The sequence below is a fragment of the Ovis aries genome, chromosome 4, assembly GCF_016772045.2.
Source record: "Ovis aries strain OAR_USU_Benz2616 breed Rambouillet chromosome 4, ARS-UI_Ramb_v3.0, whole genome shotgun sequence".
Taxonomy (NCBI): Eukaryota; Metazoa; Chordata; class Mammalia; order Artiodactyla; family Bovidae; genus Ovis; species Ovis aries.
Genome location: NC_056057.1, coordinates 120,161,034 through 120,169,049, shown reverse-complemented (window position 1 = coordinate 120,169,049; position 8,016 = coordinate 120,161,034). Strand labels below are relative to the sequence as shown.

At 63.3% G+C, this 8,016-nt stretch overlaps 1 long non-coding RNA gene across 1 annotated transcript; it reads left to right on the top strand.

Moving 5' to 3' along the window:
* Positions 1-4,611: 4,611 nt before the first annotated feature.
* LOC121819480 (uncharacterized) lies at positions 4,612-6,871 on the top strand. The gene is made up of 2 exons (XR_006059745.1): positions 4,612-5,563; positions 6,394-6,871. It is a non-coding gene; the product is annotated as an uncharacterized LOC121819480 (long non-coding RNA).
* Positions 6,872-8,016: the final 1,145 nt, after the last annotated feature.

Genomic DNA, 8,016 nt, shown 5'->3' with positions numbered 1-8,016 from the left:
GTGCTGCCCGTGGACGCAGAGAGGCGTCCATCTCGCACTCCCGCCTGGCCTCTGGGCACGGACACGCCCTTCTGGGATCAAGGGAGTTAAAGCGAGTGCTTTAAACAGGGGATTTAATGATCGCTCCTGGGGCGGGTGGCCCGGCTGTCCTCCAGGGACTCCCCATGTGAAGTGGACTCTCCCAGCCCGGCAGCCGTGCCCTGAGCGAGGGGGACAGGTCAGCTGGGCCCTGGGCGGGGCTGGGGTGGGTTAGCGCAGCTCAGCACCCGATGCCCAAGTCCACTCTGCCAGCGGGCCCTGCTCACCGCCAGGCTCCCCCGAGGTCGAGGTCCGGCCAGGCCAGGGAGCGCCACCCAGCGTCCTGTCCCGGCCTTGCCCCTCCCCTGAGCGGCTGCCCGGGCCTGCAGCCGTCCTCCCCGTCCCTCCTGCCACTCCACGGCCAGCTCCTCACTTCCCAGAGTCCAGATTGCCAGCACTTCCGCAGGCTGCTACGAAGCCAGGATCCCCGGAAACCGAGTTCCTCTGCCGCGCTCGAAACTCCTCAGGGGACCTGCGTGACAGCCCGAGGCATGCGTCTGACCGTGACCACCGCTGACCACAAGCACAGGACCCCAGAAGGTTGATGACTGAGGTTCCTGGAGCACCAACCTGTCCCCTCCCCCCAGCCAGGTGGAAGGGAGTGCGCGAGCAACAACCCTCACCCCAGGCATCGCCTTCAAACCCTCCCAAGGGCCTTCTGGGAGTCTGGGTCTTTTGAACCCCCATCTCCTCAGTGGGCTGCAGCAAACACTGCAGCTTTCTGCACTGCAACCCAGGGGCAGGGGGTGGGCTCTGCTGCTCGTCCGGTGAGTGGACTCGGGCTCTGCCCAGCTGGGCTGGGACCGCAGACTTCCTTCGTGGCATCTTTCAGAGCTCTCACTTAAACCCTGCTTGTGGAACGCGGACTTAGGGTCCACACGTGAGGTCAGGGGCTCCGTCTGCCCCGTGTCCTGCAGCCGGTGTGGCCCACCTGCACCCAGATGCCCAAGAGGCGGCCTTCGAACAGACAGCTGACGGATGAGGCTGGGACGCGACGATGGGGGCTGGGTGGAGGGGAGGGCTGACGGACTCACGGCAGCGGAGACAGTTTTCAGTCTGGTGATGGGGCTTCCCTGGTGGCTCGGATGGTAAACAGTCTGCCTGCTTTGCAGGAGACCCGGGTTCGATCGCTGGGTTGGGAAGATACCCTGGAGGAGGGCATGGCACCCCACCCGTTTTCTGGGCTGGAGAGTCCCACAGACAGCGGGGCCTGGCGGGCTCAGCCCACGGGATCGCAGAGTCGGACACGGCTGAGCGACGGGAGGTTTCAGTTTCGGGTGGGGTGCTTACGCTGGGATCCGTGACTCAGCTTTGGTTCTCCGACATTTCTGCCTTCTGCACCTGGAGAGGTGACCCTAACGGAGGGGGCTGGACGGACACCCCTCAGGAGATGGACTCCTGTCACTTCTGTGTCCGGGGGGTGGGGATGAAGGTCCTGCCCCGGGAAGGGCTAGCGCACCCTTGGAGCAATGCGCTCACCTGGCCCAGCTCCACCACGATCAGAACGTTTCCAGAAGGTTCCGGGGGGCTTTTGAGTGGAAGTCACGGCCGACTGTGCCCAGAAGCTCCTGGGGGCACGTGGCCCGAGACAGGCACAGGGGAGGCTGGGCCAGCAGTCCTGATAAGGCAGGCGCCCCTTCCTGCCTTCTTTCAGGTTCACTTGCTGACGGCGGGCACAACCATGCCGCGGGCACAGGCTGACCCTCCCGCCCACAGGGACCTTGGCCACCGTCCGATGCAGGCCCGGGGCTTTCTGGGGCCTGCCCTGGGGTTGGTCACTGGGCAGCCCCACCCTGCCGTCCACACCCAGGGCTAAGCCCGAAGATCCCGGCCTCGCCCAGCGCTCACCTGGGCCGGAGCTGCGGCCGGGCCTCCCAGCCCTTCCTGCCTGGGGCCCGGTGCCCCTCGGCCAAGGCCCAGCCTTCCGCAGAGCCGGCATGGTGTGTCCAGGCTCTGGGGCCACAGTGAGGGGAAGCTGCCCAACTCACAGGCGTGTGAGCGCCCCGTGCCCCGTGGATGGTTCTCCAGGCCTGCTGGAGCCAGTGGTGCCACAGACACACACACACACACACTGGCACACACGTGTGCACACTCCCATTCCTGTACACGCACGCTCCCTGCACACTCACACGGGGTCATGGGGAGCTCGCGTTGCCCTTCACTGAAGGTCTGGGGACAAAGAAAAGGTTTGCGCATAACAACCAGCACCTTAACCTTTACCCTTAGGTGTGTCTTTGGTTTGAAAGTGAAAGTGGAAGTGTTAGTCGCTCAGGTGTGTCTGACTCTCTGCGACCCCACAGACTGTAGCCCGCCAGGTTCCTCTGTCCATGGGATTCTCCAGGCAAGAATACTGGAGTGGGTAGCCATGTCCTCCTCCAGGGGATCTTCCCCACCCAGGCATTGAACCCAGGTCTCCTGCATTACAGGCTGACTCTTTACCAGCTGAGCCGCCGGGAAGCCCTTTTTATTTACTTAGCCACATGGAATGTGACTTGTTAGCTCCCTGACCAGGGACCAAACCTGCGCCCTCTTTGGCAGTGTGGTGTCTTGACCTCTGGACTACCTGGGGATGCTTTACGTCCCTTTAAAACCAATGTTTTAAATCACGATGTGAACACTGGCCCACAGTAAATATTCAAACAGCACGAATGAGTCCTCCACCCCGAGGCAGCCACTGTCTGTCCCTTATCTACGGGCCATGCCAACCTCAGACGCCTGCCCACGGAGCCTCCCGGGAGGCCAGCTGGGAGGGGCAGGCCTGCGCCGGCAGGTTCCCCGGGCGCTGCCTCCTGCCCCCTGCCCCCAGCCCTGCACCTGTCTCTGCTCTTATCTCTTGGCTGCTGATGTGTCTTTTACCTTCGCTTTTGGATTCCTTTCCTTTTTCGGATTGTAGTGAAAATGCTCACAACATAAAGCTCACCACTGTCGCCAGCTTTAAGCGCGCAGCTCAGGGTCACGTTGTTTCTTTGTGCTGGGTCTTTGCTGTGTCATGCGGGACCCAGCTCCCAGATCAGGGATCGAACCCTGGGCCCCCCACCCTGGGGGCATGGAGTCTTACCACAGGACCCCCAGGGAAGTCCCGGGGTCACACGGCTGTGCAGCCACCATCCCTGCAGGACTTCCGGAACCGTCTGCATCAAACACAACACTCCTGCCCCCCTACCCCCTTCCCCAGGCCCCGCCTTCTGTCTGTCTCTAGGTCCTGACAACCCCAGGACCACGTACAAGTGGAACCAGACAATATTTTTCTTCGCCTCTGGCTTCTCTCACTGAGCGTCTGTCCCAGGGCTCACCTCAAGGCAGAGTCAGGATTCCCTTCCCCGCTGAGGCTGAACACCCCGGGAATCTGTTTAGACTGTCCCCCTGGGGCTCTCTCCACCCAGGACAGGCCCTGCCGGCTCCCCTTCTCCTCCAGCGGGGCAGCCAGGGAGGAGGCCTCCCCAAGACGCTGCAGAGCTCACACTGGTGGGCGCCAAGCAGGTGCGAGGTGACCGCCAGGTACGACAGGTGACTGTCACTCAGCCGCTCTGAGCGCCTGGCAGTGGCACCCGCGGGCCCTCTCGCATCCTCATCCCAGAGCAGACGGAAGGGTGGACAGACAGACGGACAGACAGACGGATGCACGGTCCTCAAGGCTAAGACCCTGGTGCGGGGGGCCCGCGCCCACCCGGAGGCCGGAGGTCGGGCCTGGCCTTTCCCCTGCACCTCCCGCGCGGCTCCTCACGCAGGGGCGCCCAAGGGCGCGCCTGACCCTGTCCTCGGGCCGCCCTCCAGGCCACAGGCGTGTACCAGGTTACCGGCTGCCCTGGATGCTCGCCCTGGTTCCGGGAATATTTGCATTTCCTCCGGGAGCCTTGGAGGCCTCAGGTGGGTGAGGACTGTGGGCAGGGAGCCCGGTCAGGCCGTGGTGGACTCGAGGCCGGTTCTGCGGGGGGCACGCCCCGCCCCGCCCCTCCTCGCCCGCCCCCGCCCCTCCTCGCCCGCCCCGCCCCTCCTCGCCCGCCCCGCCCCTCCTCGCCCGCCCCGCCCCGCCCCTCCTCGCCCGCCCCGCCCCGCCCCTCCTCGCCCGCCCCGCCCCGCCCCTCCTCGCCCGCCCCGCCCCGCCCCTCCTCGCCCGCCCCGCCCCGCCCGCCCCGCCCCGCCCCTCCTCGCCCGCCCCGCCCCGCCCCGCCCCTCCTCGCCCGCCCCGCCCCGCCCCTCCTCGCCCGCCCCGCCCCTCCTCGCCCGCCCCGCCCCTCCTCGCCCCGCCCCGCCCCTCCTCGCCCGCCCCGCCCCTCCTCCAGACCCCTCCCGCCCCGCCCATCCCCCAGACCCCGCCCCTCCAGACCCCGCCCAGCACCTCCTCGCCCCGCCCCCGCCCCTCCTCGCCCGCCCCCGCCCCTCCTCGCCCGCCCCCGCCCCGCCCCTCCTCGCCCGCCCCGCCCCTCCTCCAGACCCCTCCCGCCCCGCCCATCCCCCAGACCCCGCCCCTCCAGACCCCGCCCAGCACCTCCCACCCCTCCCGCCCGGCTGCCGTCCAGGCGCCGACTCTGCCTCAGGGAGACAGAGCGGCCTTTCAGGGCCGGGCCGGGCCGGGAGCGCAGGAGCGGCTCTCCCCCAGCGAGCGGGTCGGGAGGGGCCTGGCAGGAGGCCCCGGATCCCCAGAGAAAGGCCTGCGTGTGAGGAGCCTCAGGCAGGACAAGCGGGCCCCTCAGGATGCCTGTCCCGCGCCCTGGGGCTGGGACGGGCCTGCTTCCCCGGGTGGCATCGGGGCCGTCCTGGGACCCGGGACCGCGTCCTCTCTGGGTCTCCGTGCGGCCGGCACTGACCGCTCCGTGGGCCGGGCTCCCGGACGTCCCCTCCAGGCGGTGGCCCAGCAAAAATCTACAATTGTCCTTGTACCGCTTAGCCCCCGGGGTTTCCGTCTCCTGAGGAGGGACGCGGGTGCTGGGACAGCCCCCGCCTTGGTAACAGATAGGGACTCGCTGGGGGCAAAGCTCAGAGGAGACCTCAGGCCCCTCCGCCAGCCCGAGCGCCTGCCCTGGTCACTTGGGTGAGCTCTGCCCTCTCCTCCTCCACGGGGCGTGTGGGGGAGGAGGCGGCAAACAAGAAGCCCTTTCTCTGCCTCAGGGAAGTGAACTCCCTCTGACGCGGGGTCTCATCGCAGGCTTCCTTCCTCTTTGTCAGCCCTGCCCGAGCCCCTGCCTGCCTCAGTTGGTGACCCCGTCCGGGGAGACGGTGATGGACAGGGAGGCATGGCGGGCTGCAGTCCACGGGGTGGCCACGAGTCAGACATAACTGAACACCTGAACAACAGCAGCCGGGGACCCCACACCAGGGCCAGGCACTCTCAGGGACCCGTGGGTGACAGGCTCTGCTGCTCCTGGTCTGGCCGGTGGTCTTCAGGCTTCTACAACTGGACACCCCGATGGATAAATGTGTGTGCACGCAGTGATGTGTCCCTGTAAAACCTCTGCCTCGTGAGGCCCCATCAAGCTTGGAACAGGTCGGCCTCCCTTGTTGTCAACTTTGAAAGTTAAGTGTTGTCCCCAAATTAAGACCTAACATGCTGGACACCCCTGGTCCAGTGGTTGAGAATCTGCCTTCCAGGACAGGGACTTGGGTTTGATCCTTGACCTGGGAACTAGATCCCACATGCAGTGGGGCTCTGGAGCCCTGGTGTCTCAACGAGATAAGAAAGACTTAAGGTGCTAAGGAAAGGCCTTACAAATGGCTGAGGAAAGAGGAAAAGCGGAAGGCAAGGGAGAAAGGGAAAAATATACCCAACTGAATGCAGAGTTCGAGAATAAAAAGGAGAGACAGGAAAGCCTTCCTAAGTGATCAGTGCAAAGAAATAGAGGAAGACAATAAAATGAGAAAGACTAGAGATCGCTTCAGGAAAATTGGAGATACCAATTTTTGCAAGTTTGGGTACAATAAAGGACAGAAATGGCAAGGACCTAACAGAAGCAGAAGAGATTAAGAAATGGCAAGAATACACAGAAAAACTATAAAAAAGGTCTCTTTTCTTCCATGTGCCAAATAGATGTCTCAACACCCACTTTTTTGATTACTCCCGAGAGAAGTACTGTTAGCCCCCAGCCAGGAGGGACCTAAAGGCCAGTCTAGAGTCCTTTGCGGCCCCCACCCCTCCCCCTGCGGCCCCCAGGCTGTGCCCAAGCTGCTCTGCCCACAGGGTGCTGGCCTCAGAGACCTGCTGGCCGACTTGCGAAAGCCAGCCAGTGGCCAGGCAAGCCTGACTGAGTCCTGTTTCCCCGGAAGCAGGACTTCCTTCCAGGAGTTCTCAGGAAATTCACATGTATTTTTGAATCCCAGGAGAAATCGGTAAGACGGGAAAACAGATGATCATTCTCCTGAAGAATTAGAGCTTACTAATCAACCCAGAGACGCTGCCAGCTGGGGAAGCCCCTGGAGTCACGTCACAGCTGGGAAAGGGGACGGCGGTGTGGGCAGGTTCTGGAACCGGCTGCATCACATGGGAGAGGTCCATGCAGCCTCCCTGCAAGCCGCTGGCAGGGCGGAAGATGCCTGCAGGCTCGTGAGTCATTCCTGCCCACAAACTCCAGCACAGTCAGCATACAGGCACAGCGCTCCGTTCAAACCCTGCGGGACGTGCTGAGGAGCAGCGTCCTTGGGGTGGGGGTCCAGGTCTTCATCACGTTGTCCCGGACTTAATTTTCCTCCTTAAACAGAACTCTCTAAACATCCACAGTGATGAAGAGGGTCTGAGAAGTGTTGCAAGTATTTTAAGAGCAATAAAGGGAGTCTACCAAGTTGGCCAGAGCTGTTTTAACTCATAGAGAACGGTGCATTTATTATCATATCTTTTTAAAATAGCAAAGGGAACTTCCCGGTGCTTTCACTGCTTGGGGGCCTGGGCTCAGTCCCTGGTTGGGGAACTCAGATTCCACAAGCCACCTAGGGCAGCCCAAACAGTAAATACATAAAGGAATCAGAAAAGCCACCAAACTTTATTTTCCTGAGAGGGGGAGCGGGCACTGAGTGCCATGTGGGATCTTAGTCCCCTGACCAGGGATGGAACACCAGGCCCCCTGCCTTTGAAGCCCAGAGCCTTAACGAACCACCGGACCATGGGAAGTCCCAGGCCCTCAAACTTTCAACACAACCTATCATAGGAAAATGATTCAGTCATTTTAAGCAACCAACATTAGACACATGGAAATTCTCAGGTGTTCTGACCTCCCGCCCTGGACTCTTGGGGATGAAGACTGTCAGGAATTCGGGATGCTGGACGCCCCACCCAGGGATGGTCCTTTCCCTGTGGTCATTGCTCCCTGCCCTCCTCAGCTGTATCAGGCCCTTGTTCATCTGACCACGCTTCGAGAACTCTGACCACACCCAGGGCGAGGCCCTGGGACGCAGAGTGACTGGCTGAGGGCCCTGCCAACCAGGCGTCATCAGAGAGACTGGGGCAGCTGCAAACGGGTAGCTCAAACTCCAGGCCCGGAGGGGGGTGGGGGCGGCAGCCAACAGTCTGGGAACAACAGCCCCCACCCCTGGGCTGGGCGGGGCTCCGATGCCCACCTGTGTGCCCAGCAGACCTGCAGCCACAATTAGAGACAACGCCATTAGGTCATGGAGTCTGGGGCCCCACCCAGCCGGGCAGCCCTGATTCACGTGGGGTGCGGCCGTCAGCAGCCCGAAGGGCACACTCAGGCAGTGGACCTCCCAGGGCAGCCCCCGTGGGGACACCCACGCAGGGGGCCTTGGTCCACTGAGGGGCAGGCCCGAGTGCGGCCCCCCACCACCCCAGAGCCTGCTCTTCCCTTCGCCTGGTGCCCCCAGTACACGTTTATCCCCCGGACACGCAGATCGCGAGGGCAGCTTGCTCCCAGTGGACCAGAGCAGACTGGCCCCACACCCCTCGGGAAGGCCAGGAAAACAGCTCGTGGACGGACGACGGACGCTGCCCACAGC